General features: G+C 45.2%; 3 non-coding genes and 3 pseudogenes across 3 annotated transcripts; all 6 read right to left on the reverse strand.

Moving 5' to 3' along the window:
* Positions 1–4,522: 4,522 nt before the first annotated feature.
* Positions 4,523–4,592, reverse strand: LOC142654666 (U2 spliceosomal RNA; annotated as a pseudogene).
* A 1,270-nt stretch (positions 4,593–5,862) lies between these two features.
* On the reverse strand, positions 5,863–6,047 carry LOC142654173 (U2 spliceosomal RNA). The gene has a single exon (XR_012848909.1). It is a non-coding gene; the product is annotated as a U2 spliceosomal RNA (small nuclear RNA).
* A 1,406-nt stretch (positions 6,048–7,453) lies between these two features.
* Positions 7,454–7,564, reverse strand: LOC142654624 (U2 spliceosomal RNA; annotated as a pseudogene).
* A 1,270-nt stretch (positions 7,565–8,834) lies between these two features.
* On the reverse strand, positions 8,835–9,038 carry LOC142653995 (U2 spliceosomal RNA; annotated as a pseudogene).
* A 6,171-nt stretch (positions 9,039–15,209) lies between these two features.
* LOC142654235 (U2 spliceosomal RNA) lies at positions 15,210–15,407 on the reverse strand. The gene has a single exon (XR_012848944.1). It is a non-coding gene; the product is annotated as a U2 spliceosomal RNA (small nuclear RNA).
* A 6,615-nt stretch (positions 15,408–22,022) lies between these two features.
* LOC142654160 (U2 spliceosomal RNA) lies at positions 22,023–22,214 on the reverse strand. The gene has a single exon (XR_012848904.1). It is a non-coding gene; the product is annotated as a U2 spliceosomal RNA (small nuclear RNA).
* Positions 22,215–27,357: the final 5,143 nt, after the last annotated feature.

Below are 27,357 nucleotides of genomic sequence, written 5' to 3' on the forward strand. Positions count from 1 at the left end.
CTCCTGATCCAGACTGACCAGGGCCGCGTGTGTACGGCGGCTTTGCATGTAATGCACCGTGTCCCTCACCAGGGCAAGACTGTCGGCCACCCTACGGCCAGGAATGCCGCAGGTTTGGTCCGATCCGATGATCTGTCCGATGACAACCTTCAGTCTGTTGGTCAATACTTTGGCGAGGATCTTGTAGTCCACGTTCAGGAGAGAGATGGGACGCCAGTTTTTCAGGTCACATCTCTCCCCCTTCCGCTTATACAAGATCGTGATCATGCCTTCTCTCAAGGACGGTGGCATTCTACCCTCCACCACCATCTCCTCATAGAGCTCCAGCAGGTCCGGACAGATCAAGTCCCCCAGCGCTACATAGAGCTCTGCTGGGAGACCATCACTGCCCGGGGTCCTGCCGGGTCTGAAGGATTTAGCGGCAGAGAGCAGTTCCTCCACCGTCAGGGGTACATCCATAGCCTCCGTACCTGCAGGATCAAGATGATTAGTGATACCTGACAGGAATTTATCGGCGGCTTCGGGGTCAGTGGTTTTCCGGGAGTAGAGGCTTCGGTAGTAGTCTGTGACGACTCCCATCACCTCCTTCTTCCCAGAATGCATGTTTCCGGTCTCATCTCGGAGTTCCTTCAGGGGCGTGTGGCCGGCATGGAGTTTCCTGAAAAAGAACGAGTTACATTTCTCACCCTTCTCCAGGTTCTCCACCTTGGAACGAAAGACAATTCGCTTGGATTCCTCCTCAAAGTGCCTTTTCAGGCCCTTTTTGGCTTCCTCCAGCTCCTTCCTGACGTCCCAGCCGCATTGAAGGAGGTCTTGCAGGGATCGCAGCTGACGCTGCATCTCTCTGAAGTCTCTCTTCCTCTCACACGCCTGTTGACGACTTTTTGCCTGAAAGAAACAACGAAATTCAACTTTAACATATTCCCACCAGTCACAGGTTTTGTCAAAGAAAACTTTATCATTCCTCCAAACAATATAGGCGTCTCTAAGTTCCGCCAGTACCTCCTCTCTTTCCAGCAGGGCACAATTCAGCTTCCAGGAGCCAGGGCCGGGAGGAAAACCGTGGCCGATGGCACCCTGGAAGAGAATGGCCCTGTGGTCAGAGAAGAAGCAGGGGATCATGGAGTGCCCATGCTGCTTGACTGCCCGGGAGGTGAACACAAAGTCAATCCGAGAACGAAGTGAGCCATCGGGTCGGCTCCATGAATAGTTCACAGAGCCGATCCCCATGGAGCCCACCACGTCCTGCAGGGATGCTTCGGTTACCATCTCGATAAGCAGTTTGGAACTGACATCCAGCTTGATTGAAGTGCCGGAACTTCGTCCATCCTCTTCGATGGGGCAGTTGAAGTCCCCGGCCATCACCACTGCCCTAGTGGTGGCGAGCTGGGTCCGCAGGGTCTGGAATAGTTCCAGGCGCTCAGCCTTCATAGGGGGAGCGTACACGTTGATGAGCCTAATCGGCTCTCCCGCCCAGGAACCGTCTACGACCAACAAGCGGCCGCAGACGAGCTCCTGGACAGAGTCAACAGTAAATACGCTTCCCCTAATCAGGATGGCAACCCCTGCAGACTTACAGTCGCCCCCACCAGACCAGTAGGACGGGCCATGGGTCCACTGCCTGGCCAGATGATGGTATGACCTGGAAGAGGGGAGAGTACATTCCTGCAGCATAAATACATCACTCGACTGCTTGGAAAGAAAAGTTAGCACCATCTGACATCTAGTCCTATCTCTAACACTCCTCACATTGAGGCTAAAGATGTTAAGTTCAGCAGCCATGGGGGAGAATAAAGAAGGTTAGTGCAAACGATACACCTTAGTTACCAGTCCGGTCGGGCGGATCCTCCTCTCTGGAGCCTGGCGGGTCCGGAAGATCCAGCAGGCCCTCTGACAAAAATTGTTCCAGGATTGTAGCCACCTGGATGTCTGTTGTGAAGTCGATGACCTCAGGTTCAGACACGAGTTCCTCCACCATCTGCTCCATTTCCTCCTGCTGCGCAAGGGAATCTTCGCAGATTTCCACGACTTGTCGCTTTGAGGACTCAGCAGCTGGGCTGTCCCTCACCTTTCTCTTCCTCTGGATGGCACCTGAGGAGACAAGAGGGGGAAAATCCTCCAGGGAGAGGACTCCAGCAGCTGGAGGGGAAGATGTTAGTGCTGCTGGAGCTGGGGAGAAGGGAGGCTGGGTTGGGAGAGGTGCAGGTGACAGGACCACTGAGATGGGTGGGTAGGAGAAGGTGAGAGCCTCAGTGGGGGTGACAGGGGTTGGGGACGGGGGGGTGGGGAGGGCCGGGCGAGGGAGGGTGGGAAGGGTAGGGCGAGGGAGGGCCGGGAGAGGGGGGGGAGGGACTGTCGTCTTCTTACCATCCTTCTTTTTCCCGGTCTTCTGTGCCGCTGGAGCTCTGGCTGGGGCGGGGTTCCCTCTGGCTGGAGCTTTTGCTGCTACAGTTGCCCAGGATCGATCCCTCTTCGGGCAGTCCTTGTAAGAGTGGGCTGCTTGTCCGCAGAGGTTGCACATTGTCCGTTTCGGGCAGTCTTTGGTCTCGTGTCCTGTTACCCGGCAGTTCTTGCAGGCGTCCTCCTTGCAGTCCTTCACCGAATGACCCTTCTTGCTGCATCTCCTGCAGATCTGCGGCATGTCCGGGTAATAGATGAGGCCGTAGGAGTTGCCCAGCGAGAATGACTGGGGCAGGTGCTGGAGGCCGTCTTCCGCGCTCGAATCCTTGTTCAGTCGGACGATTACCGACCACTTGCCAGTCCAGAAGCCGAGTCCGTTCAGGATGTGGGTGGGTTCCCTCACCACTGTGCAGAACCGCTTCAGGAGCGTGGTGATGTCTTTGCCGGGGGTGTGTGGGTTCCGCATTGAGACCGTCACCCGCCTTTCCTCTCTTTGGACAGGGCAGTTGCCCACAAAGCGAGAGAAAGGGGATTCAGGCCTCGCCGCTTTCACCATCTCCCAGTACCTTCTGCAGATGTTGATCGAAGCGAAGGTCACGAAGAACATCCCGGTCATGAAGGCCTGGATGCTGATGGTCTCCGGCTTAGCGAAGCCCTGGTCCAGGAGCATCTTCTGGCAGAACACTTCTTCCGTCATGTCCGGCACTCTCCCGTCCACCTCCTTCAGCTTCAGGGCCACCGTCTGCTTCATCCAGGGCTCCAGGGTTGGAGCAGCCTGGTTCGGCTTCCTGGTGGCCTGTTCGCTTGAGGAGGCTTCAGGAGGAGATGTCCTGGCCTGGGCCGGCTCACCTGGTCCATCAGCCTTCTTCTTCTGGGTGGCAGGGTTGCTGGTTGAGGCCATGGCTTCTTCCAGCTGTTCCTGTCGCTTGGGGAGGATCTTCGATAGCTCTTTCCCGAAGGGGGCGGAGCTATGCAAATCTTCTCCTTGCTGGCCGAGGTTCTTCCACGAAATTTCTTCCGCAGCGGTTCCTCGTCGAGCTTCTTCTGCGGCCGAGCTTCTTCAAAGATCCCCTTCAGCAGCGGCTCTTCTCCGAAGGTCTCTGTCGCAGTTCTCCTTCTTCCCGGCAGCGATCTCCCGGAGCTTCTTCCCCGATGGCGGCTTCTCCCTTCTGGATCTTCGTCTTCGGTGGTTCTTCTCCGCAGTTCGTCGCCGGCTTCGTCTGGAACGCTCTTGGATCGCTAAGCTAGTGTTTATAGCCCCCAGTGGTTCTCCGAGCTATCTATCCTTACAAGGACTGATAAGAACAGATTTTTTTTTTTTTTAAAGCCCGAGTCGTGCTTTCTATCACCCAAGCGCATAAAAAGTGCAGAGGTGCCACACAAAAAGTGCACAAGGATGCGGTCTATCGCAGCCCTTCTCTTAAAAGAGAGAGGCCCCGCATAACCATTCCCTGACCCTCCAAACCATAGGCCTAGAGGATCAAGGATCGATGGTCCCCCCTCGCCGAAGCTTAGGGAGACCCAAACACACTCCTAGGCTTCTACCTGGGCTGCCACCCCAGTGTCCACCTAGGAGCCTGCATCCTAGTTGCACCTCCCCTCCGAAGAAGGGAGGCCGGGTTGCAGGGGAAAAAGGAACCAGAAGGCCACACATTTTCCCCCTAGACCTCAGGAGGGTCCCAAAAGGGCACCGCATCCCAAAATCCTTGTGACAAACGTGACAAACACACAGTGAAAAACAAAATTAAATAAGTGGATGTGCGCTGTGATACAGCCTGGACATCCGCCAGGTATAAAAAAAATTCCTCATCTCCCAGCCAGAAGGCCGGGAGAATAAAGGTGTGTGCTCATATAGCGTGAAAGAGAGTGCGTGCAAGTGTGCCTTCACTCAGTGGGATCCCACCCCCAGTGAGTTAGGGCACCCCAGGGTCACCAGCCCTGGGGCACATAGCAACTCGGGCTTCCAAACTACCCGGCCTAATGACCTCGATCCGGCGGTCGCCTGGTCACCTACAAATGGTACCTTTAAACCAAATGCGTACACCAGAGCGATGACCGTTGTGGTTCCCTGCCCTCACCTCGGCGTTCTGTCATCCCCCTACGATGGCCCACGTACCACCGGCAGGGATGATTACTAACCTCAGCTTGAGCAGGTACTACACTTGATCTTAGCCAAAAGGCCGAGAAGCGATAACCCGAATGGGCCGGGCGTTGACCGAGCCTGCCTAATACTGCTGTTCACCCCTTGCAGCGATTGATTCAGCCTACTCCTAGGCAATTCCATGGGGCCCTGCAGGCTCACACACATTTACAGCTACTAAGCGGGAGGTGAATAAAGGCCGGAGAGGAAGCCAGACAGGATTTGCTTCTTTTGCTTGCACCACAATGCAGTGCTGAAAGAGGAGGAATCTACATAAAAACGCCTTCCTGGCAACGCCCAAATGCCCTCCTGCCATGCAGATAAACACTGGCAGCGGCAGCAAGTGCATGCCCACAGCCACCCCTTGTTCCTTCACACCTTGTATCAGCTGTAATCCAGTCCAGTCCAGTGCTGCCTGCTGAGCAGCACTGACCAACACTGCCTGGGCCCAGGCTTTTATCTCTGAGGCCCCATTATGATGTCAGAAAGCTGGCTCTGGAATCCTGAGGGCTCCACTATGACACGTGCAAAGTTCCGTCTGAACTTTATATAAGACGGTGCGGCTCAGTCAGTCACTCAGTGTTGCCTGAGAGGGCAACACTGCAACAGCCGGCCGCCAGGCTGTCTTTTTTTTGCACAGCTAGTTGCCTCCAGGAGGCCACAAGAGGGAGACAAGGGACTGCAAAATGGAAAATAGGCATCCACCAACTTTACAGACAACTTCTCCTTGCTCCTACAACCTCCATCCTTGCACAGTTTGTTATTCTTCCAGGTAACAAAGTAACAAATCCAAATTGCTGCTCTCTTTGTAGGCAAGCAAGGGTTTGTTGCAACTGCAATTCTTACTTCTTCTTGAAATGTAGGGACGACAGTACATTCCATCACATCCATCTAGTGTACACAGGTAGGTCCATTGTGGCGGGTAGGCGGCTGGCTGCTTTAATGGCTGTTTGCTGTTCCCCTACTCCACTCCACTCCACTATTTGACTGTGGTGCTGCATCAATCAGTGGCTGGCTCAGGTGCAGCTCTTTAACTTACCTAGGAGGGAGGGCGGAGAGAAGACAAGGAAGGTGAATGAGCTGTTCCAATGTGAAATGCCGGAAACACAGAAACACAGAAGACACACACACAACAAGAGGTGGCAATGTATTAATTAATTGCATTTAATAAATTAGCTCATTATCACACATGACTGTACAAATGCATTGTCCAACAGGTGTTGAAATAATGGGATTAAAAGGGGAGATCCCATCAGAAAGACAGAAACAATGGCAAACACAAAAAAACACTTTTGGAATCTGATTTTAGTCAACACATAAGGAAAGGGTGCACCGGTCCTGGAAATACTGCAATACCAGGTCAATGCGTGGAGTGGACAGAGCAAGCTCTATTTCCATCTCCCTGTTCTAAAAATCCATTTAATATATGGTCCCCAGATAGGGGACGTATCAGATATTAAACTGATAAGAACAGATAAGGTTTCCACTCAGATCCGTCTCGAGTTAAATTTTAAACTTCAAATTTAAAGACTTGATCATCATTATGAAAAAACCAAATATAATTTTAATTTCTCTCTCTTTTTTTTTTTTTTTTAAAGTAAAATTAATAAAACAAACCGTTTCTTAAAGCGATTACACCAAGCATATCCACAAGATGTTCTCGAAGATCTTGACCGTCCCATTCCAAATTTACAATACATGCCAACCAGGTTGGCACTTCATATCTCTCCAGAAAATCCGGTACACTCCCTCTCAAACAGGTTCGTACCCGCCTCCGAACCTTCTCAAAATTAATTTTATCTCTTAATCCCTCCACGTCTTTTACTAGTTTGTCTCTTTCTGCTCTATCTTCATCTGAAACTACATTTTGTTCCACAATTTTTCTCCTTTTTGTTTCATCACTTTTTTCAACTTCAACACTTTTCCCCGCTCCTCCCTTTTTCTGTGGCTTATCCTCTTTTTGTGGGGTAACTTTCTCTTCCTTTCTGTTAACTATCACTTCCTTTCTTTTAACTGTCTTCTTACTCTCCTCCTTTGCTTCACTTATACTTTTTTTTGGACAATTTTTAAACACATGCCCTTCTTCTCTACACATGTTACACACTTTGCCCTTCTCACAATCATTATACTTATGACCTTCCTTAAAACATTTTGTACAAATTATTTTTCCACAATTCTCCTTCTCATGCCCATACTCTTTACAATTGTGGCAAAAAATCCCCATTCCAAAGAAATACAGATTCCCACTTGCACTGCCAATTTTAAAGCGTGCTGGAGGAAGCAATAAGTTTCCAGCCTCTCCAACTGCCTTAAACTTACACAGGAATTTCCATTTACCTGTCCAGAATCCAAACGGATTAAAGACCTTACCCTTCTCCACCACTTCCTCACAGAACTTAGTGAGAAACCACATAATGTCATCCTTATTTACATAAGGTGAAAACATTTTGACAATCACCAACTTTTTACTTGGAACAAAGTGTGGTGTTACTGTCACACCAACCAGTCTTGGATCCTGCTTCTTCTCCTTCAAAGTGTCCAGAAATTTCAAATAAATGTCCTCCGTATGAAAGGTGACGTCGAAACATCCTCTTCTTGGATAGTCCATTACAGACAAAATCCATTGTCTCTCCAACTGGAAAAGACCAAGCAACAGTACCTTAGTTAGGAATTCCAAGTCCTTGCCTTGTCCTCCAAATTCCTCCATAGAGAAGCGAACCGCATTCCGAGTCCGCATGTAGTCAGGAATTTCCTCCATCCTGCCGCAATAGAAGCCAACGATCCAACGAAAATCCAACGAAATCCAAAGATAATACCTTCAGCACCTAAATGCCAGGCAAGTGATCGCTCCCCGTTGCCCTGGACTAATCCTCCTCCCCAATAGCAGCAGAGGGGTGAAGTCTCTCCTAAGAGAAACGATCCCCCCAGGCCAAGGAAAAGGGTACCAGGGCACCTCCTGACCAAGAAACAAGGCAATACCCTAAAGTACTACACTTGATCTTAGCCAAAAGGCCGAGAAGCGATAACCCGAATGGGCCGGGCGTTGACCGAGCCTGCCTAATACTGCTGTTCACCCCTTGCAGCGATTGATTCAGCCTACTCCTAGGCAATTCCATGGGGCCCTGCAGGCTCACACACATTTACAGCTACTAAGCGGGAGGTGAATAAAGGCCGGAGAGGAAGCCAGACAGGATTTGCTTCTTTTGCTTGCACCACAATGCAGTGCTGAAAGAGGAGGAATCTACATAAAAACGCCTTCCTGGCAACGCCCAAATGCCCTCCTGCCATGCAGATAAACACTGGCAGCGGCAGCAAGTGCATGCCCACAGCCACCCCTTGTTCCTTCACACCTTGTATCAGCTGTAATCCAGTCCAGTCCAGTGCTGCCTGCTGAGCAGCACTGACCAACACTGCCTGGGCCCAGGCTTTTATCTCTGAGGCCCCATTATGATGTCAGAAAGCTGGCTCTGGAATCCTGAGGGCTCCACTATGACACGTGCAAAGTTCCGTCTGAACTTTATATAAGACGGTGCGGCTCAGTCAGTCACTCAGTGTTGCCTGAGAGGGCAACACTGCAACAGCCGGCCGCCAGGCTGTCTTTTTTTTGCACAGCTAGTTGCCTCCAGGAGGCCACAAGAGGGAGACAAGGGACTGCAAAATGGAAAATAGGCATCCACCAACTTTACAGACAACTTCTCCTTGCTCCTACAACCTCCATCCTTGCACAGTTTGTTATTCTTCCAGGTAACAAAGTAACAAATCCAAATTGCTGCTCTCTTTGTAGGCAAGCAAGGGTTTGTTGCAACTGCAATTCTTACTTCTTCTTGAAATGTAGGGACGACAGTACATTCCATCACATCCATCTAGTGTACACAGGTAGGTCCATTGTGGCGGGTAGGCGGCTGGCTGCTTTAATGGCTGTTTGCTGTTCCCCTACTCCACTCCACTCCACTATTTGACTGTGGTGCTGCATCAATCAGTGGCTGGCTCAGGTGCAGCTCTTTAACTTACCTAGGAGGGAGGGCGGAGAGAAGACAAGGAAGGTGAATGAGCTGTTCCAATGTGAAATGCCAGAAACACAGAAACACAGAAGACACACACACAACAAGAGGTGGCAATGTATTAATTAATTGCATTTAATAAATTAGCTCATTATCACACATGACTGTACAAATGCATTGTCCAACAGGTGTTGAAATAATGGGATTAAAAGGGGAGATCCCATCAGAAAGACAGAAACAATGGCAAACACAAAAAAACACTTTTGGAATCTGATTTTAGTCAACACATAAGGAAAGGGTGCACCGGTCCTGGAAATACTGCAATACCAGGTCAATGCGTGGAGTGGACAGAGCAAGCTCTATTTCCATCTCCCTGTTCTAAAAATCCATTTAATATATGGTCCCCAGATAGGGGACGTATCAGATATTAAACTGATAAGAACAGATTTTTTTTTTTTTTTTTTTTTTTTATTTTTAACCCTCAGAGGTAAAAATATAAGTTCATTATATTTTTTGCACCTCAAACACTTTCACCAAACTTACACTCTGTATTTAGTGCGTTTTTTTAAGCTCATCATCGGGTCAATGATTTTTCTTTTTTTAAACATATTTATTTACATTTACAATTAAACAAAAAGGCATACAATCCCATCACCTTAGTCTAAACCCTTCACTCCACCCACCATTTATACTTTAACTACATACCTCCACTTCAAAAATTTCCAAATACCCTCTGCATCTGCTTCCCCAAACCTTTTCTTGTCTGACAAATATACCACATACATTCTATCCAAAATCATCCTCAAACACCCTTCTACCGTCACTTCCTTTCTTCTAAAGACATACAAATTCCTTACATCCCACAAAACTTCTTTAATGATTGCTAACATAATACACCACACCCTCTGTTTTTTCCTATCTAACATTCCCAACCCAAACATTATTACCTCAAACGTCAGTTTTTTCACCCCAACCACCTCTTTACACAAAGGACTCACACCCTTCCACACTTCCTGAGCCACATCACAATTCCAGAATAAATGTAAAATACTTTCACACCCTCCACACCCCACTCTTGGACATGCTTCACTCCTCCCAATCCCACGATTTCTTTGAAACTCTCTCACAGGTAACGCTCCATGCATACTTTGCCATACAATCTCTTTCTGTCTATTTGTTATCCCATCCGTTTCCAAACTCTTCCATACTCTCCCTACATTCACCCTTCTCACCATATTTATAGGACACTGCACTTCTTTTCCTTCAATACATCTCAACATCTCTTTTTTATTTCTCAACACATCACCCTTCCCCAACAACTCATAGCTTTTCAAAAACTTTTCCACATACAGATACCACTTTGGACATATAAGTGCATACGGCACTCTTAAATCTCTCCCTATCCATCCTAATCTGCATAACACACTCCCACTCAGATATCTTACCATACATGCAAATTTCCAATCACCTCCCATCATCCTTCTTACTGCAAACACACTATTCACTCCCAAATATACCTCAATATTAGGAAACCCCATTCCCCCATTCTTTACACTTTTCCTCACAGTCTCTCTCTTCACTCTCTCCATCTTAGAACCCCAAAAAAATACCATCAACACTCTATTCAATCTTCTCAGCATCATAGACCCTGGCGGAAAGACAAAAGCAACATACAACAAAATTGGTAAAATCACACTTTTAATCACAAGAATCTTCCCAGCAAAAGACAATTCTCTCAAACGCCAGAAATTCATTTTCTTAATAATCTTTTTACCAACATCCTCCCAACTTTCATTCCCATCCAATTTTTCATCAAATTTCACCCCCAAAATCTGAATCGCTCCTTCCACACATTTTACACCTAAATCTTCTCTCCTCCCAATGTTCCCAAACCTCTTACATTCACTCTTATCCCAATTTACTCTAAATGCAGATGCCCCACAGAACAAAGCAACTAACAATTTTGCACGCCTTACCGCAGCATCGGATTCACAAATCATCCATGTATGCTAATACTTTTACTTCTTTCCCACCACAACCAGGAATCTTCACACCTCTCATACATTTATCCTTCCGAAACATCTGTAATAAAGGCTCAATCGCACAAATAAAGGCAATCGGAGACAGGGGACACCCCTGCCTCACACCGGAACCCACACTTATCTCACCACCAACCCATCCATTAATGAGAATCTTACTATACACATTCTTATACAACACTCTTACAACATTCACAAAGTCACTAGGAAAACCCATTCTTACCAAAACTCTAAATAAAAAATCATGCGCCAAACGATCAAAAGCCTTTTCAAAATCAATTGACAGAACATTCAATACTTGTTTCCTCTCCATGCTATCCCATATCACATCTCTCAGCAAACACAAATTCTCACTAATCCTCCTCCCCGGCACTCCACACACTTGCTCCTCCCCAACCACCTGACCAATCACATCTCTCATCCTATTTGCAATCAGCTTAGCAAACACCTTATAGTCCACATTCAACAAAGTAATCGGCCTCCAATTTTTAACATCATTCACATCCCCTTTCTTATAAATCAAAACCACCACCCCACTTTTCATACTTTCAACCATCCTACCATTCTCCCACATAAATTTATAAACTTGCACCACATCATCCTTAATCACATCCCACATTTTTATGTAAAATTCCATCGGTAACCCATCATCCCCTGGGGTCTTATTTACAGCCATACTATCCAACACTCTCTTTACTTCATCCTCCTCAATGTTTCTCATCAAATTTGCATATTCAATTACTTCCACCCTATTTTCAATCATACACACCACTTCAGCCTCCAAGTCCCTATCAATCTCTTTCACTGCATACAATTCTTTATAAAAACTTTCAACCACAGAAAACACTGCTTTTCCTTTCACCACCCTTCCATTTTTATCATACACTCTCACCAAATCCTCCTTTTTCCCCACTACTTTTTTGAAAAAATACCTAGAACATTTTTCCCCCTTTTCCAATTTATCTAGTTTTGACTGATACATAATCTTTCTACCTTTTTCTAACAACCATTCCCTCATCTCATTTTTCACACAATCAATCTCCTCATCCACACTCCAACCTCTCTTTTTAACCTTCTGGAGAAAATTCAACCTTATATTATAACATTCATACCTCTTCCTCCTCTCCACAGCTTTCCTATAACCAACCTTTCTAAAAAACACACGTGTTCTTTCTTTAACCCAATCCCACCATGTTATTATATCCACAAAATCACCTTTTTTCTCACACCAAAACCTATATGTATCCACATATTTTCCACAAACACTCTCATCATCCAACAAACTCACATTCAATTTCCATAAACCCCTCCCACTCCCACAATCCTCATCCCAGACCAACTCACACTTAATGCACTCGTGATCAGAATATCCTACCTTCATTTGCATATATCCCTTACCCATCACCCCCTTAGAAACAAAAATCATATCAATTCTACTGCTGTGTCTCCCACTATCCGCATAATAAGTATCTACTATAGGGTTAACACCACACAGGTGCACTACATCCCTCAATCCAAAATCAGTGAGTACAGACTTTAGCACATTCCCAGACACATCCAAATCCCCTCTAGTATCACAGTTAAAATCCCCCACCCACACAATATGTTCCCTACCTGGCAAAAACAGTTTAATTCTCTCAAACAACTCCACTCTCTCTTCCTTTTTTGCAGACGCATACACATTAATTACACGCACATTCACACCACATACTTTTATAACCACTAACAGGCACCGCCCCTCCTCAATCACTGTGTAGCTACAAACCTCCACCCTGCTACTCCTAACCAACACCCCAACACCATCATTTCTATTGTGACTAGAACATGACCATATTGCTGCACCAAAACCCCACTCCTCCTGCTTAACTATATACTCTATCCCGCACTCCTGCACACAAATTAAATCTGCTCCACTGAAAGACAATTCCTCCAAAATTGATGCTCTCCTGGCCCGGTTTTTAAACACCCGGACATTGGAAGACAAAATTTTAAACGACATTTTATAACTGCCCTAGGCAGAAAAAGGTGAAAAAACACAAAGCAGAACCCTCAAACTTTCCGGGTTAAAGGCCCGGGAGAGTTTTCTTCACTAGTCTCATACTCCATGTTCGGCTCAAACAATGCCTGAAAGGCGTTCGCCGTCTCCACACTTTGCGTCTCCACCACTTCAATTCTCTGTTTTTTTGGAAAGTTCCCCACTCTCTGTGGGCGAAAAGACATCTCCACTTCTCTCACTGGACTCAACACTCCAGAGGAAGACCATTCTGATATCCTCTGAGATTCTTCTACCACAGGGCTTGGCATGTCCTCAATGAAAGTTTCCTCAATTGCCTGCACCTGCGTGCTATCTCGCTCAGCCTCAGCCAATATTGCATCAAGGATTTCTTTCTGCCTTTGCTCCTCCACCTCCCTTTCTATCCTTAACCTCTCATTGGCTTCCTCTTGCTTCTGGATATTCTTCTGTCTCTGTGCCTCTCTTTCCTTTTCCTCTTTCTCCTTTCTCTTCTTGCCCACTGGGCAATCTCTATACAGGTGCCCCACTTCACCACACAAATCACACGATCGGGGTTCCGTACATGCACCTGCCTCATGTCCAGCCAGCTTACAATTCCTGCACACCTTCACCCCAGGGCAGCACTCCTTAGTGTGACCAAACTGGTGACAGAACCGACAAAATTTTGGCATATTTTGATAATACAAATATCCTCTATAGCCAGCAATGGAAAAGGACAATGGAGGGCTCTTAACTCCACCAATACAATCCGGGTCCAGCTTAAACTGGACGAAAAATTTATAAGTTCCATTGAACACTTTCAATGAGCTGGTCATTTTGGTTCCCCCTTTCACACTGGTGCAATATAAACTCAAAAAGTTCTTGATTAAGTCCAGCTGGGTAAATGGGTTGAAGACATGTACAAATAGTACCCTCTCTCCCATAGCAAATAGAGGCACAAAAGAGACATTTTTCAAAACCTCACAGTTAGCATTCACTTTTAAGGCTTCATAGAAATTTAAACAGTCATTTTCTTCTTGAAAGGACACATCATACAATCCTTGCTTTCTGTTTTCTTGCACGCAGAATAATTTATAAAGAGGGATACCTGCCATGTCGACCACCAGCTTCCTTCCAACAAATTCAACGGTGTTCTTACCAGAATCACTTGGGTCTACCTTAATTCGTATGGTTCTCTCCACCGGTGTTGTCCTTGCTGCATCCATGCTGACTATACCTGCCGATCCACGATCACAGAACGATCACCACTCTGGTTCCTCCCAAGGGAAAACCCGCACCCCCTGACCAAGACCAGAGCAATAAACTCTGATCTTAGCCAAAAGGCCGAGAAGCGATAACCCGAGCGGCCCTTGCCTTGCCCGAGCCTGTCCCATACTGCTGTTCACCCCTTGCAGCGATTGATTCAGCCTACTCCTAGGCAATTCCATGGGGCCCTGCAGGCTCACACACATTTACAGCTACTAAGCGGGAGGGAGGTGAATAAAGGCCGGAGAGGAAGCTACACAGGATTTGCTTCTTTTGCTTGCACCACAATGCAGTGCTGAAAGAGGAGGAATCTACATAAAAACGCCTTCCTGGCAACGCCCAAATGCCCTCCTGCCATGCAGATAAACACTGGCAGCGGCAGCAAGTGCATGCCCACAGCCACCCCTTGTTCCTTCACACCTTGTATCAGCTTTAATCCAGTCCTGTGCTGCCTGCTGAGCAGCACTGAACAACACTGCCTGGGCCCAGACTTTTATCTCTGAGGCCCCATTATGATGTCAGAAAGCTGGCTCTGGAATCCTGAGGGCTCCACTATGACACGTGCAAAGTTCCGTCTGAACTTTATATAAGACGGTGAGGCTCAGTCAGTCACTCAGTGTTGCCTGAGAGGGCAACACTGCAACAGCCGGCCGCCAGGCTGTCTTTTTTTTGCACATTTATTTGCCTCCAGGAGGCCACAAGAGGGAGACAAGGGACTGCAAAATGGAAAATAGGCATCCACCAACTTTACAGACAACTTGTTCTCCTTGCTCCTACAACCTCCATCCTTGCACAGTTTGTTATTCTTCTAGGTAACATAGTAACAAATCCAAATTGCTGCTCTCTTTGTAGGCAAGCAAGGGTTTGTTGCAACTGCAATTCTTACTTCTTCTTGGAAATGTAGGGACGGCAGTACATTCCATCACATCCATCTAGTGTACACAGGTAGGTCCATTGTGGCGGGCAGGCAGGCGAGCGGGCGGGCTGCTTTATTGGCTGTTTGCGGTTCCCCTACTCCACTCCACTATTTGACTGTGGTGCTGCATCAATCAATCAATCAATCAATCAATCAGTGGCTGGCTCAGGTGCAGCTCGTTAACTTACCTAGGAGGGAGGGCGGAGAGAAGACAAGGAAGGTGAATGAGCTGTTCCAATGTGAAAGGCCGGAAACACAGAAACACAGACGACACACAACAAGAGGTGGCAATCTATTCATTAATTGCATTTAATCAATGAGCTCATTATCACTCATGCATTGTCCAACAGGTGTTGAAATAATGGGATTAAAAGGGGAGATCCCTTCAGAAAGACAGAAACAATAGCAAAGAGAAAAAACACTTTTGGAATCTGATTTTAGTCAACACATAAGGAAAGGGTGCACCGGTCCTGGAAATACTGCAATACCAGGTCAATGCGTGGAGTGGACAGAGCAAGCTCTATTTCCATCTCCCTGTTCTAAAAATCCATTTAATATATGGTCCCCAGATAGGGGACGTATCAGATATTAAACTGATAAGAACAGATTTTTTTTTCAGTTGGCTACCCCCTCGCGGGGGTGTCAATGATTTATTTATAAAAATTTCAATTTTACAATAAAACACATTTTAGTTACATAAATATATACAAAGAATTTTTACATTGTAACAATAGTAAAATCAAATTTTCATAAAATTTATGTAGAGGGACATGGGGCAAATCTTTATTTATTTGGAGTTCCAGTCAGTCACAAACCATTTATTTAGAAGGGTGGCATTCCTTTTTTTGTCTAGTAAAAAATAAATATACATCTCACTAAAACAAAGACCTAAAACATCATCAATCGATAAAACGTCGTGCTTAAAAAGGAGGATGTTCCTGGCCTTCCATAGAGCTTCTTTGGCGCAATTCATCGTCTTCCATGCAATTATCTTCTGACTCGCGGTTGGGCATCCAAAAAGTCCATATAAAATATCTTCATAGTTTAAGTCCTTTAGGTCTGCCATCTTCACCAAAAGAGGGAATATTTTTTTCCAAAATTCTTTTGCAAAGTCACATGTCCAAAAAATATGTCTTATCGTCTCCTCGGCCTGGCAGCCTTCCCTCGGGCAGACGGCAGACCTCGCGAATCCTCTTCTGTACTGGAATGCCCGGCATGGAAGACATTGATGAACGCAGCTCCAGGCCAGGTCCATCTGTGTATTAAAAAGATAAAACACATTAATCATTTTGAAAATAAAAGCACATCGTTGTGTATTAAAATTCTCCACATTGCTGACCGTCTCGCTCTCTCTCAGGTCTTTTATTAGTTTTTTGCTATTCTTGAGTTCATTCACGGTCTTCCCTTTTAAATTGAAGAGAGCCACTATTTTTTCTAAAATTACGTAGTTAGCTGGTAATTTAAAAGCGTATGGTGAGGATAAAATTATGTTAAACCAACCAAACCTCCGCATAAAAAACCCAGTATTAAAACGTAAAAAGTAAGACCAATAGTGCTCTTTAAAAAGGGAATTAAAACAGAAACTAAAGAACTTAATTAAAAGAAACCTATTAAAATCAGGAAAATCTTTGCCACCCTTTGGTTTGGACTTTATTACCGTTTCTCGTTTCAATTTCTCCATCCTGGAACTCCAAAAGAAGGTAAAACATGCTTTTGTTATTTTTCGTAATAAAACTGTTGGGGGAGGGAACACCATGCTTGTATATAAAAGAAGGGGTAAAATGACCATTTTTATGATTAAAATTTTTCCCTCCATGGTGAGTTTCCTCATATTCCACATACAAATTTTATTGTTTACCTTCTGCGCCACCATGTCCCAACTTATAAAACCATTGTCGTGCTCACTGAAGGAGATACCTAAAACTTTAATAGTATCTGACACAGGAACGGGTACGTCTCTAAAAACCATGCTTCCTATTCTTAAAATATTACTTTTGCTGAAATTTATTCTAAAACCGGAAGCACAGCAATAAAACTCAATTTGTTTTAGGGCTTTCTGAAGCGACAGGGTGTCCCTACAAAGTATCGCCACATCATCCATGTACCCCACTGCTTTAGCCTCTATGCCGCCTCCCCCTGGCAGGGGGACTCCACGTATTTGTTTATCACGGCGTATTGCGCATAGCAGAGGCTCTAGTGCACATATGAAAAGCAGTGGGGACAAGGGACACCCCTGCTTCACCCCAGAGTTTAAAAGAACGTCCTGTGTCTTAAAACCATTTACTAAAATTTTGCTTGTGCAATCTTTATAAAAGGCTTTAATAGATAGTAAAAAACCTTCAGGTATACCCATCCGCTCTAAAACCTTAAAAAGATAAAAGTGCGATACTCGGTCGAAAGCTTTTTGAAAATCTATGGATAAAATGGCTAATTTTCCGTTTCTAGATTTTGTGTCTTCAATCGCATCTTTTATTAAATTAATATTATCCCAGATGCTGCGGCCTGGCACCCCACACACCTGGTTAGAGTGTATGATGTGGGGTACTATGGCTTTTAAACGGTTTGCACATAGTTTTGCCATTATTTTGTAGTCACTATTCAAAAGGGTTATTGGTCTCCAATTCTCTAAAACTGCGATGTCACCTTTTTTGTATAGCAAGGAGACCTCACCCTTCCGCCAGGACTTAGGCAGCATCTTGGAATGAAAGACTTCGGTAAAAAGGTTTAAGAGATCATCTTTTAAAATGTCGTAAAATTTGACATAAAACTCACTGGGTATACCGTCCGGGCCAGGAACTTTACCTGCTTTAAAACTCTTCACTGTCTCTAAAATCTCCTGCTCCGACAGTTCCTGCAATAAAAAATTCTGGGAGACAGGGTCTAAAACAGTGGTAATCTCCTTCAGCGAGTCACGCATAAAATCACGATCCACAGTTTTCACATTAAAAAGGTCAGTATAAAACTCATGAACTTTACTTAAAAGACCCTGTACATCCGACACCCCATCAATATTTTTAAGAATAGCTTTTTTATTGTTCATTTTCTTAAAAAAGTACCTGGAGCAGGTCTCGTTCTCTTCCACGTGTTGTATCCTAGAACGAAAAATAATTTCTTTGCCTTTCTGCTCCAGGCACTGAGCTATCTCTTTTTTTAAGTTGGTGATGTCGTCTTTTACATCTATCTCATGCTCTCTCATCTTGTACAGGGTCTGTAGGCGGGTGTTGAGGATTTTAAAAAAAGCTTGCTTCTCTCTGGCTTTTGCCACACTTTTTTTAATAAAAAATTCTTTTATTTTTCTTTTCATTTTCTCCCACCATTCAGTGATGGGAGCCCGTGTGTCTCTCACCCGCCTACTCTCTTTGTAAAATTCAATAAAATCTGTAAAAACCTGTGGATCATCTAAAAGGGAAACATTTAACTTCCAGGACTTTTTACTAATAACGTTATTAAAATCACGCTTTACATAAAATGATAAAAGCTTGTGATCAGAAAACACATTGGTTAAAACTTCACATTTAAAAGGCAGTAGATTCTCGTTACAAAAAATAAAATCTATCCTGGAGCTACAGGTGGCGTTGCTCCAGGTAACGCCGGCTTCCTCTGGACTGCTCCTGTTACATTCTTTATAAACGTCTTTTAACTTAAAATCACCCACCATATCTTTGAGCAGTCCAGAGGTCTTGTCATAGTTTCTGCTTGTAGCGCTGGTAAGCCGGCGTTCCCCTCTCAGGATACAATTAAAATCACCTGCGAGGATAAAAGGCTCAGTCGTGTTAATAAAAAGAGGTAAAATCGCTAACATTTCTGCTCTTTCATTTTTGTCTGGTGAGCCGTAAAAATTTAAAAACTGCCATTTCACACCGTCAATAAAAGCCTTAACCAATAAAATACGTCCTGGAAGAATCTCTTGGATAAAATCGATTAAAACGTTTCCCTTAAAAAGAATGGCGACCCCTGCTGATCTGGACTCGTTAGATCCAGACCAGACTGATGGACCATACTTCCAATCCTCTTGGTATTTATGGTACTTCATCGTATGGGGAATGCCGCACTCCTGCAGGAAAAAAACAGAGGCTGCCAGGCCAGCTAAAAAGCTGAAGAGAGCAACCCTTCTAACTTTGGACTTGGCGCCCCTCACGTTGAGGGAGATTCCCTTTACTTCAGACATTGTGGAGATTAAAATAACGTCTTGATTTTAAAATAATAAATATTCGTGGAACTTAAAATCAGACATTTCCTCCACCAGCATTACCAGAATTCTCGTTTGCGCTCATATCCCCACCCTCGTCCGAATCGCCTGCAAAGAGGGACGAAAAGGGAGAGGAACTACCTTCACTGAGAGCCGTGCCAGCAACTCTTATCTCGTACAAGGGGAGCCCACTCTCGCTTAGCGTCACCTGGGTCTCCACTGGGTGACCACGTAGGTCCATTTCGGGTGGGTCCCCCAAGGGCCCCGCCTCTCCCCCCAGGCTCTGTTGACGCCGTCTTAGAGGGGGAGGTTGCGCACACGGCGGGGTGTCCGGTATCTGGGAGGGAACAGTGCCCACCCTCCTCACCAGGTCAGGCGAGGAGGTGGTCCTAGGAGGAGCCTCACTTTTCTTCACGTATGTGTCCATCTGCTCCTCCCCTGATTCCCTCCTACCCGCACGCTCCTGTTTTCCCTTTTTTCGGGGACCCACCGCTACCCAGTTCTCCTGCTCGGAGTCAGACTCCTGAGACCCAGGTACAGGAGCAGGCCCGGCACCCACTGGACAACCAGCCCTCTGGGATGCCACAGTATCATTGGTGGCCTGCTCCTTTTCCGCCTTCCGCTTAGCTTGCCTTTTGTCATTGGCGCTGGGCTCCTTCCTTTCCTCAGAGGTTGCTGGCTGCGAGGCACCTGCTTTGGCTCCATTACTCCGCACCACTGAAGCCCAGGTGCCTCGCTGCTCCTTCGCGGCCCCGGCATGCTCCTCTCCCCGGGGGTGGGACTGGTCTGCTGGTGGAGCACGTGGGGGCGCCTCGGGTTGCTCATTTTCTTCGCCTCGGTACCTATGGGGACAAGAATAGTACAAATGACCAGTTTTTTGGCAAAAATTACATTTTTTCTCTTGTGAGCACTCTCTCATATTGTGCTCTTTGCTTCCACAGTTTCTACAGGTGACATCGCAGTTAAAACTGGTATGTCCATAAGTACCGCAGGCCCTGCAGAAGTTTGGCATCCCTGAAAAATAGAGGTCGCCATTCACATTTCCAATTTTAAAACGAGCCGGTGGTAATCTCGTTTCCTGGGTGGAGGGGTCCTTTATCAATGTTACTAAAAACTTCCACTTGACGGTCCACACTCCACACTCGTTCATAACTCTCCCCAACAGTTTGACATTCTTGAAGTAGGCAGCTAAGAATGCTGCCACTTCCATATCCTTCACATATGGGGAGTACATTTTAATCACCACGAGTTTCGTAATTTCGAAGGCATGTTCTACTACCTGGACTCCCGCTACCACGAGTTCACCTTTTCTCCTCTCAGCTCGGTCCATGGCATCACGGAGGATTCCTTCTCCCATAAAGGTGACGTCGAAAATTCCTCGTTTCGGGTAGTCCTGGATAGCCAGAATCTCATTCTTGTGGACCGCCAGTAGTTCTTCCAAGATCTTGTGGACCAAGAACTTTACGCCACGTGGACCGCCCCCACCCTCTGCCACGATAAATCGGGCAGAGTTCCTTAGCCGGGCATACACCGGCACCGCATCAGGCTCGCCTGCCATTTCCGTGGCCAGGCCAAACCGCACAGCAATTGCTGCGCCCTATGGGGTCCTGAGACTTACCAAAGGGCTGGGGGGGGATCGCAACTCGTTGCTCAGGACTAAGCCTCTCTCCCAAATAGCAGCACGGGGGTGAAGTCCAGGCGAACCTGGACGATCCCCCGAGGCCGAGAGAGAGGGTACCTGAGCACCTTCTGACTAAAAACCTCCTGTATAAATACACTTGGTCTTAGCCAAAAGGCCGAGAAGCGATAACCCGAATGGGCCGGGCGTTGACCGAGCCTGCCTAATACTGCTGTTCACCCCTTGCAGCGATTGATTCAGCCTACTCCTAGGCAATTCCATGGGGCCCTGCAGGCTCACACACATTTACAGCTACTAAGCGGGAGGTGAATAAAGGCCGGAGAGGAAGCCAGACAGGATTTGCTTCTTTTGCTTGCACCACAATGCAGTGCTGAAAGAGGAGGAATCTACATAAAAACGCCTTCCTGGCAACGCCCAAATGCCCTCCTGCCATGCAGATAAACACTGGCAGCGGCAGCAAGTGCATGCCCACAGCCACCCCTTGTTCCTTCACACCTTGTATCAGCTGTAATCCAGTCCAGTCCAGTGCTGCCTGCTGAGCAGCACTGACCAACACTGCCTGGGCCCAGGCTTTTATCTCTGAGGCCCCATTATGATGTCAGAAAGCTGGCTCTGGAATCCTGAGGGCTCCACTATGACACGTGCAAAGTTCCGTCTGAACTTTATATAAGACGGTGCGGCTCAGTCAGTCACTCAGTGTTGCCTGAGAGGGCAACACTGCAACAGCCGGCCGCCAGGCTGTCTTTTTTTTGCACAGCTAGTTGCCTCCAGGAGGCCACAAGAGGGAGACAAGGGACTGCAAAATGGAAAATAGGCATCCACCAACTTTACAGACAACTTCTCCTTGCTCCTACAACCTCCATCCTTGCACAGTTTGTTATTCTTCCAGGTAACAAAGTAACAAATCCAAATTGCTGCTCTCTTTGTAGGCAAGCAAGGGTTTGTTGCAACTGCAATTCTTACTTCTTCTTGAAATGTAGGGACGACAGTACATTCCATCACATCCATCTAGTGTACACAGGTAGGTCCATTGTGGCGGGTAGGCGGCTGGCTGCTTTAATGGCTGTTTGCTGTTCCCCTACTCCACTCCACTCCACTATTTGACTGTGGTGCTGCATCAATCAGTGGCTGGCTCAGGTGCAGCTCTTTAACTTACCTAGGAGGGAGGGCGGAGAGAAGACAAGGAAGGTGAATGAGCTGTTCCAATGTGAAATGCCGGAAACACAGAAACACAGAAGACACACACACAACAAGAGGTGGCAATGTATTAATTAATTGCATTTAATAAATTAGCTCATTATCACACATGACTGTACAAATGCATTGTCCAACAGGTGTTGAAATAATGGGATTAAAAGGGGAGATCCCATCAGAAAGACAGAAACAATGGCAAACACAAAAAAACACTTTTGGAATCTGATTTTAGTCAACACATAAGGAAAGGGTGCACCGGTCCTGGAAATACTGCAATACCAGGTCAATGCGTGGAGTGGACAGAGCAAGCTCTATTTCCATCTCCCTGTTCTAAAAATCCATTTAATATATGGTCCCCAGATAGGGGACGTATCAGATATTAAACTGATAAGAACAGATTTTTTTTTTTTTTTTTTTTTTTTTTTTTTTTAAACCATTCAGGTTTTTTTTAAATAAAACCGAGAATTATAGCTGCTCAATTTTGAACAACTATCTCTCAATTATTCAAAAAACTCATCATATTGGTTCGTTTATTTATTTTCCATTATAGTGCATAAAGAACAAAGAAAAACAAACCTCAAACTAAATATCTCCACTTCAACATTCTCCATATCCCTTCCGCATCCATTCCTCTTTCTAAATCCCATTTATAATAAAAATACAATTTTGCTAATACCATTCTTACCACTTCATCCACCTCAAACACTTCCCTTCTATACACATTCAAATTTCTTGTCTCCCATAATACCTCCTTCACACAAGTCAAAAAAATCCACAACACTCTGTCTTTTTCACTACCCAACCTACACAAACCAAACAAAACAATTTCATACGTAAGTTTCCTCAAACCAGTCAACTCCTCACGCAAACCACCCAACTTTTTCCAAACTTTCTTTGCATGCATACACGACCAAAAAACATGACTCACATCTTCATCATCACCACAACCTTCTCTCGGACACCTTTCAGACGCAACCAGACCTCTTCTCTTTTGAACACTTCTCACAGGCAAAACTCCATGCACCGACATCCATAACAAATCTTTCTGTTTGTTGGACACATCATACTTTACAATCTTCTTCCACACCGTCTTAGACTCACTCGAATTCAAACCATTAATTGAACACATCACATTATTCATACACATACTTTTCACACCCTTCTTATCACTCACAAATTTCTCCATTTTCACATTTTCTAACTGGAATTTTTTAATGAATTTTTCCATATACAAGTACCCATCCGTACAGTAAAAAGCAATTGGTCTACATGAATCAGTATTTTGCCATTTTAACCGCCGAATAACCGTTCCGGCAAGATATTTCAACATCCCTGATGCCTTGGAGTTCTTTAGAAATAAATCAACAAAAAAACGTACAAAATTTATCCCAATAAAAACCTCCAAATTCGGAAAATCCAAACCGCCGTTACATCTACTTTTCAACAAAATTTCCCTCTTCGCTTTTTCCACTCCACTACCCCACAGAAAAAGAAACAAAAGTCTGTTAATCCTTTTTAACATAATACTAGTAGGAGGAAAAATAAGTGCCACATGCAGGATCATGGGCAAGATAACACTTTTAACAATCAGAACCTTACCTGTAAAAGATAACTCTCTCATCCTCCACATATCCAGTTTCCTCACAATCCTACCACCCAAATCATCCCAACTTTCTCTCCCTTTTAACTCATCATCAAACACAATCCCAAGAATTTTCACACCATTCACCTGTTCCATATCTGAATCATTCACCCGCTCATTGCTGAAAAAGGTTTTAAATTTACTTTTGCCCCAATTAATTTTAAAAGCAGACGCCATACAGAACAGATTCACAACCAGTTTCACTCTAGACAAATCATAAACAGAATCACACAATACACATATATCGTCCATGTAACCCAGTACTTTCACTCGCTTCCCATTACATCCAGGCACCAAAAAACCTTTCACAATCTTATCATTCCTAACCATTTGCAACAAAGGCTCAATCGCACAAATAAACAAAATAGGGGACAAAGGACAACCCTGCCGCACACCAGACAAAATTTTAAATGGTTTTGTAAAAAACCCATTCACCTGCACACAACTTTCAGCATTTGCATATAACTTCTCCAACAAACTCACAAACTGACACGGGAAACCCATCCTCACTAACACTTTAAATAAAAACCCATGCGATACCCGATCAAACGCTTTCTCAAAATCTAACGCACACACAATCACCTTCTTCTTCCGACACTTACAATCTTCCAACATATCACGCACCAAACCCACATTCTCATGCATTTTTCTCTTCGGAACCGCACATACCTGATCCTCATCAATCACACTACTTATTACATCCCTCATACGGTTAGCCATCAATTTTGCAAAGATTTTATAATCGGAATTCAAAAGTGTGATCGGCCGCCAATTCTCCAACCTCCTTCTATCCCCTTTCTTGTATAGCAGGACTACAGTTCCCTGTTTCATAATATTAGGCATCACATCCCCAGAAAACAAAGCTCTCATTATTTCCACCATATCTTTGCCTACAATCTCCCAATATTTAATATAAAATTCGGACGGGATGCCATCAATCCCAGGGGACTTGTTCTTGGCCATACTTCCAATCACATTTTTCACTTCCACTTCTTCAATCTCACCAAGCAAACCAGAATAGTCACATTCAGAAACAAAATTTCTCACAACATCCAGAAACTCCTCCCCTTTACCCAAATCACATCTTTTCTCAGTATACAATTCATTATAAAAGTCAAACACCGTATCAATCACATCCATACCACCAACCTCTCTATCATTTTTATTCAATAACACATTCATTCCACTTTTCCCACCACACATTTTCTTAAAGAAAAACCTGGTACACTTTTCATTCTTGTCCCTAAACTCCACCTTAGACCTAAAAATAATTTCTTTCCCCTTATTCCTAAACCAAGTACTAAATTCTTTTTTGTTTTTTTCCAGTTCCTGCTGGACATCCAATCCCAAGGATTTGCATCTTCTCAAGAACGATAATCTCATCTCGAACTGTGAGTATTGTGTTCTCTTTCTTTTGGCTCTCCTATACCCTAATCTCCTGAAGAAACCACCGATTTTCATTTTTACCCACACCCACCACTCGCATACATTATCAAACGCATATTTTTTCCTCACCCAATAGACATATTTTCTCTCAAATGCTCTCCTTACCCTCACCTCATCCAAAAAACTCACATTCATTCTCCATACCCCTCTACCATAGACAAAATTATTAACTTCAAACACCCCCACCAAACACTCATGATCTGAGAAGCAGACCCTCTCTTGTGAATAGTTCACACATCTTATTGCAGATAATGAGAAGAAAAAATAGTCCAAACGTGAGTCTGTTCTCCCGTCATCAGCATGGTATGTGAAAGGTCCAGGCTTTTTATCAATAGCATCCTGCAACGAGAAGTCAGTTAATAATTGTTTCCATAAGTTCCCGGTCGCATCCACATTTGATTCTACAGAACCAGCACGGGCTTGTTTTTCCAGAACACAATTGATGTCTCCTACAATTATTACCGGGATTTTCCCATGCAGAAAAAACTTTCAACTTTCAAATAAAGCCAACCTCTCATTCTTCACTGCATGGGCATAAATGTTAAAGATCTTAAAGCGCCAACCCCTGTATGAAAGTAGACAAAAAATGCATCTTCCTTCCTTTATGATCGTCGTTTGTTTTACAATAATATCCTTGTTATTCAACAGGATACCCACACCATCATTCCTATTGGAATTTGTGAAGGACCAAATGGCTTCCCCATTCTTCCATTCCTTCTTCAGTGGCATTTTAGACAGTCCACATTCCTGCAAACAAAAAATGTCACCTCCCTTAGAGGCAAGAAAGTCCAGGACAGCAGTACGTTTGTACGTAGTTGTAAACATCCGAACGTTCTGAGATATTATTTTTAGCCTCATAGACATAATGGTGCAAAGGAGTTAGAATTTACATTCCACCAAAAAAACACCTCAAGTATCAGGAAAACTCATAGCCTTCTCAAGGCTAGCCACATTGTCTTCACTGAGGAACCCCTCACTAGGAGAACTAGGGGCCCCCTCAAACATCTCATGTGACTCAGGGCTAGAAATCGAATCAGTATCCAGCAAAGCATAGAGGTTAGGCTGAGCATAGATGCTGGGCAGTGTCTCCTCCAGCGAACCTCTTTTCAGCCTTTTCACTGATTTCCCAGCTTTCCCTCTTTTAGAAACCACCTTGTGAAAAATGGAAGCACTTGTGGCACTCGGCATTCTAGCCTCTTTTTCCTCCTCTTCTGACACTGACCACTCCACTTTGGCAGATTCATCCATTTTCTCCTCTGGGCTTGAGAAATCCAGAATTTGCATACTGGGATGCATCTCAGGAGATGGACATCCAATAGGTGGCGCTGCTGCTCCACCCTCCCCCAACACAGCAACTAGTGAAACATTTACAGGCTCTGTAGTAGGGACCACACCCAAACAGAGGTTACCATCAGGTGCAGATGATTTCTCCTGACACCCAGCTTTCCCAGAGACCTGAGCAGCAGGTTCTGAAATACTGCTAACACTTGCATTAACAGCCTCAGTTTTTGGGGCAGAAGAACTTGCAGTTCTTACCTGCCAAGCACGCTCTCTATTATCCTGCCTTCCAAAAGGGTACACCTTTGGGCAGTTCCTGCAAGAATGCCCAGCAATGCCACAAATATCACATAAACGAGGTGAAATACAGGCACTGGCTTCATGCCCGGTTTTTTTGCAGTTGCGACACACTTTTCCCTTACAGGCGTCCTTTGTATGTCCATATGAAAAACAAGACCTGCAAAAGGATGGCATATCCTGGTAATATAAGTACCCTTTATTACCGCCAATGGAAAAATTTGCTGGCGGGCTCATAACTCCACCAATGCAACTGGAGTCAGGTTTCAGCCTGACCCAATATTTCATGTCACCATTAAAGAGACCCCACAGGTTTTTCTGCTCCACACCGCCTCTGATATGCGTGCAATAATGCGCCAAAAAAGCCCACACCAGCTTCCGGTCCAAAAAAGGATTATACATGTGGACAGTCACACATTTTTCTACCGCTGAAAACAGGGGTTGTATCACTATGTTCTTAAGAGCCTCATGCATAAGTTTCTTCATAAGTACCTGATAGATGTTCAAGCAGTAGGCTGCTTCAAAAAACGAGACATCATAGGTGGCAATATTTGAAAATGCTTGGAAACAAAATACCTCATCCAGGTTGACTCCGGCCAGATCCAACAGAATACCTTCAATTATATGTCCTGGTCCAACTTCCTCCTTCCTTTGATCTTCCACCACGAAACGTATTGTGTTGCGTACTGCTGCCATTTTCCAAATGCCCACGGCACGGTGATCGCCCTCAAAATCGCTGGAGTAAACCCCACGAAAAACCGACCCCCGGCCCAGACCAAGGCAATGAACCCTGATCTGAGCCAAAAGGCCGAGAAGCGATAACCCGAGCGGCCCTTGCCTTGCCCGAGCCTGTCCCATACTGCTGTTCACCCCTTGCAGCGATTGATTCAGCCTACTCCTAGGCAATTCCATGGGGC

This window comes from Rhinoderma darwinii, chromosome 5 (genome assembly GCF_050947455.1).
Source record: "Rhinoderma darwinii isolate aRhiDar2 chromosome 5, aRhiDar2.hap1, whole genome shotgun sequence".
NCBI lineage: Eukaryota > Metazoa > Chordata > Amphibia > Anura > Rhinodermatidae > Rhinoderma > Rhinoderma darwinii.